Source organism: Mya arenaria, chromosome 14 (genome assembly GCF_026914265.1).
Source record: "Mya arenaria isolate MELC-2E11 chromosome 14, ASM2691426v1".
NCBI lineage: Eukaryota > Metazoa > Mollusca > Bivalvia > Myida > Myidae > Mya > Mya arenaria.
The window spans coordinates 61,775,212-61,782,831 of NC_069135.1; positions in this window are offsets into that span (position 1 = coordinate 61,775,212).

Below are 7,620 nucleotides of genomic sequence, written 5' to 3' on the forward strand. Positions count from 1 at the left end.
CAACCAGCAACTTCAACTTGAAAAGTTTGGCATCACTAGGTTTTTATTAGATAGTTCATTAGTTTCATTCTATACTGGATTTTCACCATACTTTGCATTTGTCACATTTTTTGACATCATAAAACCCTCAGCTCAGACGATGCAGTCGGCCTATTACAGAAGTAGTGGAACAATTAGTTTAGCTGGACGTAAACGAAATATGTTGTTAATTGACGAAATGTTCATGTTTTTTTGTCGCTTAAAAGCAGGATTGTTAAAACAAGATTTGAGTGTCAGATTCAATTGCTCTCTTTCAACTGTAGGCAGGAATATTATAACATGGGTTAATTTTCTTTACTTTACGCTTGGCTTATTACCTATATGGATTTCTAGAGATGAGATTGACAAACACATGCCAGAAAGTTTTAAACAACTATATCCTCGAACAAAAGTAGTAATTGATTGTACTGAATTAAAAACCCAAATGGCATCTTCATTTATTTTAAATTCTTAAACATATTCTAGCTACAAAGGATCACCAGCAGTCAAGTGTCTTTTAGGTATAGCCCCACATGGTGCTGTTACTTTTGTTTCCAGTCTTTATACTGGGTCTATGTCTGATGTTGAAATAACACAACTTTGTGGACTACTGGACCTTTTAGAACCTAATGATGATGTAATGGCAGATAAAGGTTTTACTTTAAAGAAATTTTTAAGTAAAATTGGTGTTACTTTAAACATACCAGATTTTTTAAGCAACAAAAAACAATTTGATGTAAAAGAAGTAGAGAACATTGAACAAATTGCACGTCTTCGAATACACATTGAAAGAATGAACAGGCGTATTAAAGAAAAAACATTTGTTTGATTCACCAATCCCATGGTCGTTGGTTGGTTCTGTCAATCAGTTATAGACGGTGGCATGCATTATAGCCAACTTTAAAGGTCCACTTTGTTTTTTACATTTTGCCAAACATCTCGATTAAAGTAAACTGTTTCGCAGTGATGAGCATTACTACACCATACAAACAAATCACACCATTCAAGACCAGTAACTGCTAGCTGTGTCAACACAATAATAATAAGTATGATTTCTTTTAAGATGCAAATTCCCTGTGTCATCTCTGGTCAAATAGGGGACTTCTAGAACACTTGTAGCTTGGGGACACTTGATTTATAATAACCCAAATGGCGAATTATTCTCAGGATTGTATAACTTTCTGTCAGGGCTTGCTGCTAGCCATGGCGATGTTATGCTAACAAAAAACCCACAAGGATACAGGTTTACTTTGTTGTCTTTAAAGTTGGCGTATGCAGCTGCATTTGGTTCACATTCAATTCCATGCTTCATTGCAATTGTTGTGACTTTTCTTGTAGATTAACGAGACACAAGTGAGGTTGGCTCCTTTTTTTCTTTTATATATTTCGCCAACGTTAGATGCAGTGATACGATTTCTACGCATTTTATACCACAGTGGATTTCTACTTTGTAATCTTGTCTGAGTTTCAAATCTAATGGATTCTTGAAAGCTAAATTTAAGGTTTTCCAAGTCAGTTTGTTGTTTTTCATTTGGTGGACATTGGAGCATATTGACAATTATATCACTTGCAGGTAGGTCAGGGAAAGGCATTCCGTCATAAACATTCATGATGTATCCATCTTCAAGCTTCTGTTGATAACTTAACACTGACCCTTTAGGCACATTGCCAAATTTAGTGTTAACCATTTCTGGATCATTTTGTTGTAGTGAAGGTAAAATTAACATATGCTCATCAACTTTCTTTAAGCTGTTCACATGTTCTTTCCATTTTATTGGGGTGCTTCTTACCGGATTATACAGATTTGATGAGATGCCTGAAGCTGTGGCTGTCTCATCTGTTACCCGTTTCGAATAGCCAGAAACTTGCAGGTCTTGAACTGCTTGGCCCTTTATTTGAGGTCCCCTTAGTAGATGATGGGTTTGTGGCTGAGACGTTTTGGCTACATCTTCAGGTAAAGCCCTAAGCCCAAGCTTCTTGTATTTGGCAATTGTGTAGAGTGCTCCCACTACATGGCCACAAACACCTGTCAAACCAATAGGGCACGAACACCATGAGGTTGTGATCTCTATATTCTCGTCATTCTTGAAGGATACCTGCAGTTCATTCATTTTAAAATTTTATCATTATGGATGTTTATTTTAATTTATAAACGCATTGACTTGAGAGAAAAATCAACATAAAATGTATATTGCATTTCTTCATTTGTTATTTTATATTGATATATTGCCTCTGTACATGTATGTCATCATGTTTTTTGAATTGTTTTAATAAACATACGTTTAACTGGTGTGGGTTTTCATTTTTCCTTTGGGATCTGTAACATTTTCCATCCAATCGACACCCATTATCTGTTTTTGAAACTGCAACAAAAAAATTAAACACATCACATTTTGTATGGTGAAACTACAAACCAATATAACTAGATAAAGCTTTATGAGAACTATGGTAAATCAACCACTGAAATATTCTGACCATCAGATCACTCCTTGTAATTAAAGAACCCACAGGGATGTGTATTGATAAGCCCTCTGGCTTAGGTGGTAAAAGTGTGAATAGCTGCCCGCTTATTACATAATATATTAGGGATAGAGGGTTAAGATGATTATAAACGGGCTCTGAATGATCAATCTTTACAGCTCTGTATCAATATGGTTTGCAATTTACAGGCCTGTATACATAAACAATGAATGTAACACAACATAAAGTAACATACCTTTGAGATCCTGGATGTAGCTCTCACTATAGTATTTAAACCCTTTATCAATCGATTTTTCTCCAGAACTTTTTTTGTTATCTTTCACATAATTTTCAACAAAACTAAAGTTTAAATGTGGTATTAAATCCAAATCACGATGAATATGAGATGCTGGTGCTAATGCTTCCGCCATGGTCAACTATACATGTTTCTAGGGAAGCAGCTAGATTGCTTGTTTAGAAAGCCTCACTCTGAGATAAACATGAATATTCATTAGGCAATATTAAAAAGGGCATATGACTTGGGCACTGCGGAATTGGCAATAAAATTCACATACTCCTGAACTATATTTCCGTTTGAGTAATTATTTATTGGATGTCGGGAACAGTAATCTGTTATCATTTTATTTCCAGGCATGTGCTTGACTGTCAGATTGTAGGTGGTAAGTCTTAATCGCCATCGTTCAAGTCTAGCTGACTGCATGTGTTTAGAGTTGGTGCATATTGAGAGCAGAGGGCGGCAGTCTGTAACTAGCTGGAATGCCTTTCCATACAAGTAAATGTGAAAATGTTTGCAGCCCCAAACACATGCAAGCATTTCTCGTTCTGTTTGGCTGTAACGCTTTTCCATTGGTGTCAATGATTGGCTTCCATATGCGATAACTTTGTTTTCTTGTATTAATATCCTTGATATTCCCTCGGGGCTTGCGTCTGCCCAGAATTCTGAGGGTTTTTTTCGGGTCAAAGTAGCTAATCACTGTATCGCTGCATAGCGCTTGTTTCAGCTGATCGAAAGCAGTTTGCTGCTGATGTGTTCATTTAAAATCGCTGCTATCGTTCAATTAATCGCGCAGGGGTGTCGTAATTGTAGAGAACTTGTCTATGAACTTTGAGAGGTAATTGGTCATACCTGTTGTCTTCGGCTCGGCTATATTTTGAATTGCTGTGATTTTGGCTGTGTCATATATTTATTATTACTGGGAAGCACAAGGAGGCGATGCATTCTTTAAGACTTTTAATACCAGACTGATTCATTCATGATATTCTCAGAACAACAAGGTTACGAGAGGTCAAGAGGCATGGACCATAGAGGTCATATACAATTCACATGACATCTCCTTTCCTCGCAAAGATAATTGTTATCAATTCATTAATACAAACAACAGCTGTAAATATTTGAAGGTTCTTGTTAGTTTACAAATAGATGAAAGTCTTCTGATAATTTAGTCATGCTGATTTTACAGGTTATCAAATTAATGTTTCTGAGTAGTCCAATTATAATGGTTCTGTCCCGTGATGTTTCACTTGCATGGTACAGTATTGTTCTATTAATGTTCTTGCTGTCAAGAGTTGAATGTGAGGTCAGTATCTGTACACTGTACTAGGTTAATTCAAGAAAACTTTCATGTGCACTTCAAACAAATAATGATGTTTTATACAACGTAATTAAACGATATTTCACACAAATTAGTTTTGCAAACAGTAAGACCTCAATACTTGCAATATTGGCAAATTGAAAACTATTCCTAGTTTTAGGTTTTAAGAAATATTACATATATGTATTTTGCTTATTTCTGTTATTTATCTTTGCTTATTGAGGTAATGCTGTATGCATTTGTAATGGTGGGATAAGACGTTACTAGCGCATTATCCCTTTTCGCACTTTTTTTAGGTTTTACACTGAATAACTAATAACCCATTTAACACTTTATTCCATGTAGCGTGCTGGTTTGTTTATTTGTTGTCTGGGTCGCTGCGCTCGTCCGAAGTTTTCGACTTCTTGACCGGGCACGTGTGCGTCTGTTACCCTGTCCGCGTTGTTTTTGTTTCTCGTGTCAAATATGTGACGCCGATTTCGCCTGAGTCTAGAACCGGTGTTCGTGTCAATTATATACGACCTTGGTGCAGGGTGGCGTGAATGAACAACTGCTGGTTCCCAGCGATCGTTCTTTCTATACATGATATTTTCTCCGGGGTTAAGTTTACTTAGAGGTTTCGCTCCTTTGTCAAAAATCCGTTTTTGATTTTCCTGGCATTTTAATAACTGCTCGCGGGCATTTTCACACACTTTCGGCTTCAAAAGATCTGACTTCGTAGGTATTTTATCTCGTAATCGCCTACTCATGAGCATTTATACGGGAGAATATTCGCATCCAGTGATTGGCGTATTCCGATATTCCTGCAAGGCTATGCTTTCGTCTTGTCCATTTTCATGAGTTTTACGTAACAATGATTTGATTATTCCTACATATCTTTCAACCTGACCATTACTTTGACTGTATGTTGGTGATGCCGTTGTTATTTTGATTGAATGCTTTTCACAGAATGTTCTAAAGTGTTCGCTGTTAAACGGCATGTTATCGGCTACAATTTGTTGCGGCCAGCCGTGCACTGCAAATATAGCCATTATATGTCTCTCTACCGTTGGTGCATTTTTTCCATTTAATAGCCGTAGCTCAACGAATTATGAGAAGTAATCAATGACAATTACGTAATCACGGTTCCTGTACTGCATTACGTCTATCCCTAACTTCTGCCAAGGTCCCAGTGGGAGTCCGTGTTGTAGTAATGGTTCTTTGGTATTGCTTCTTTTGTACATGTTGCAGATTGTACATTTGGAGCATATTTCTTCAATGTCTAATTTCATCCGTGGCCAGTTCACTGACTCAGAAGCTCTAGCTTTTGTCTTTGATATTCCCAGGTGGCTTTCATGTAATTTCATGATAATTTCTCGCCTCATTTCGATCGGGATAATAATTCTTTCGTTAAAGAATAACATTCCATCAATGATGTGAATTTCATCTTTAATGTTCCAATACGGCTTAAGACAAGCTTGGATACTTTTTATGTGATTTGGCCAGCCCTCATTTACCGTTTTAGTCAGTAATTGCAGTTCATCATCATTTTCAGTTTTGTTTTCTATGATTTGCAACTGTTTGTCGTCCATCGGATGTTCCGATACGAGCGAATGTATCATTATGTTCATATCCTCCTCAATTTCGGTCTCATCTGAGATATTGTCGTTAAGGTGTGCTCTGCCCAGAGTGTCATCTGCGTACATTTCTTTGCCAGTTACGTATCTTATGGTAATTAAGTATCTTTGTAGTCTCAACAACATTCTTTGCAGTCTAGGTGGCGCTTTAATTACTGGTTTGCGCCAAATCATCTCAATCATCTCAAGTCAGTGACCTTGAACCATATGCAATCACATGTCCGTCTTGCATAAGACAACAACCAATTCCGTGCTGCGAACTGTCCGTCTGTACCGTGACATCTTTGTTTAAATCATAGAATTTCAGCACTGGTTGGCTTGTCAATATTGTTTTCATTGTTTCCATGGCGGCTTTTGTTCATGGTTCCATTCAAACGCTGCATTCTTATTCAATAGCATGCGTAATGGCGCTGTAATTTCGGCCATATTAGGAATATATGAAGCCAAGTAGTTTATCATTCCTAGTAGATGCTACACGCCCTTTTTTGTCTTCAGGGGGTGGCTTTTCTGTGATGCTCTTTATTTTTTCAGGATCTGGCTTCATCCCATTTTCACTGATTAGTGTCCCCATATTTTTCACAGACTTCGTCTGAGCACTTGCCGTAGCGCTTCATCGTGTTCGGCTTCATCTTTTCCAGCGATGATCATGTCATCTGCAATCATATTGACATTTTTGATGTCCCCAAATGTCTGCATATTTTTCATGACAAATATTTCGCTTGCACTTTTCAATCCAAAAGGTACGCGTGTCCAACGTTGTCTTTGGAATGGCGTTTGGAATGTGCATAGGTATGAGCTTTTTTGGTCTAGCTCTACTTGATGGTATCCATCTTTTTCATCAAGAATTGTGAAAATGTTCTTTCCACTTAGTTCAGCCGTGACATCCTTCAGTGTGGGTATTTTGAAGTGGTGTCTTTTTATGGCTTTGTTTAGGTCTCTCGGGTCGAGACAAAGACGTAGGGACTTGTCTTTCTTTTCTACGATTCCTAGGTTGTTGACCCAGTCAGTCGCCTCATATACAGGCTTTATTACACCTTTTTCTTCCAACTTATCTAATGTTTCTTTGAGTCTTGGCATCAATGTGAACGGTACATTTCTTGGTGCATTTATCACAGGAGGTACGGTTTTGTCTATTTCAATATGATGTTTCCCATCAAACTTCCCTAAACCTGTGAATATGTGTCCATAGTCTCTAATTATCGATTCGCTTGTCAGCGATGAGTTTTCTTTGATTGCATCAATTTTCCGAATAAGATTTAAGTTCTTGCATGCGTTTATTCCCAAGGTAGGCGTTGCTTTGAAATGGACTACGTAAAAATCAAATGATTGCACTTCGCCATTGTTTAATTCGCACTTTATGGTCGTTGTACCCATTTGGGTGATAGACTGATTGGAAAATGTTCTAAGAGTAATGTTTGTCTTACGTAGCTTTAGTCCAGGTAATTTGTAGAAGAGACTTTGCAGAATAACGTTTCCTTCCGCACCGGTGTCCAGTTTGAATAGAACTGTTGCGTCGTCTTCAAGTTTTATATTTTCATACCATCCATTGTTGCTGTTAATTGCCGATATTGTGATTTCACCGGCAAACACATCATTTTCATTGCTCTCGTCAATTTTATTCACAGACTTTTTGTTGTAAAAGCATTCAGACGTGAAGTGATTTAGCCTCTTGCATGTTTTGCATTTAAATCCATATGCAAGGCAGGCATTGGCCTTATGCTTCCGTCCACATTTTTTGCAGTCAACTGTTTGTGTTATTGACGGCCTATAGTAGTTTGGAAGCTTAGGTTTTTGTTGTGTTTTTCTAAATTTGTTTGTTTGAGTCGGTCTTGTTTTTATGACATCTACCTTTTGTTCCTTGTTTATTTCCTGTATTTGCTGCTTACTGCATTCTGCAGCCCGACATAATTCAA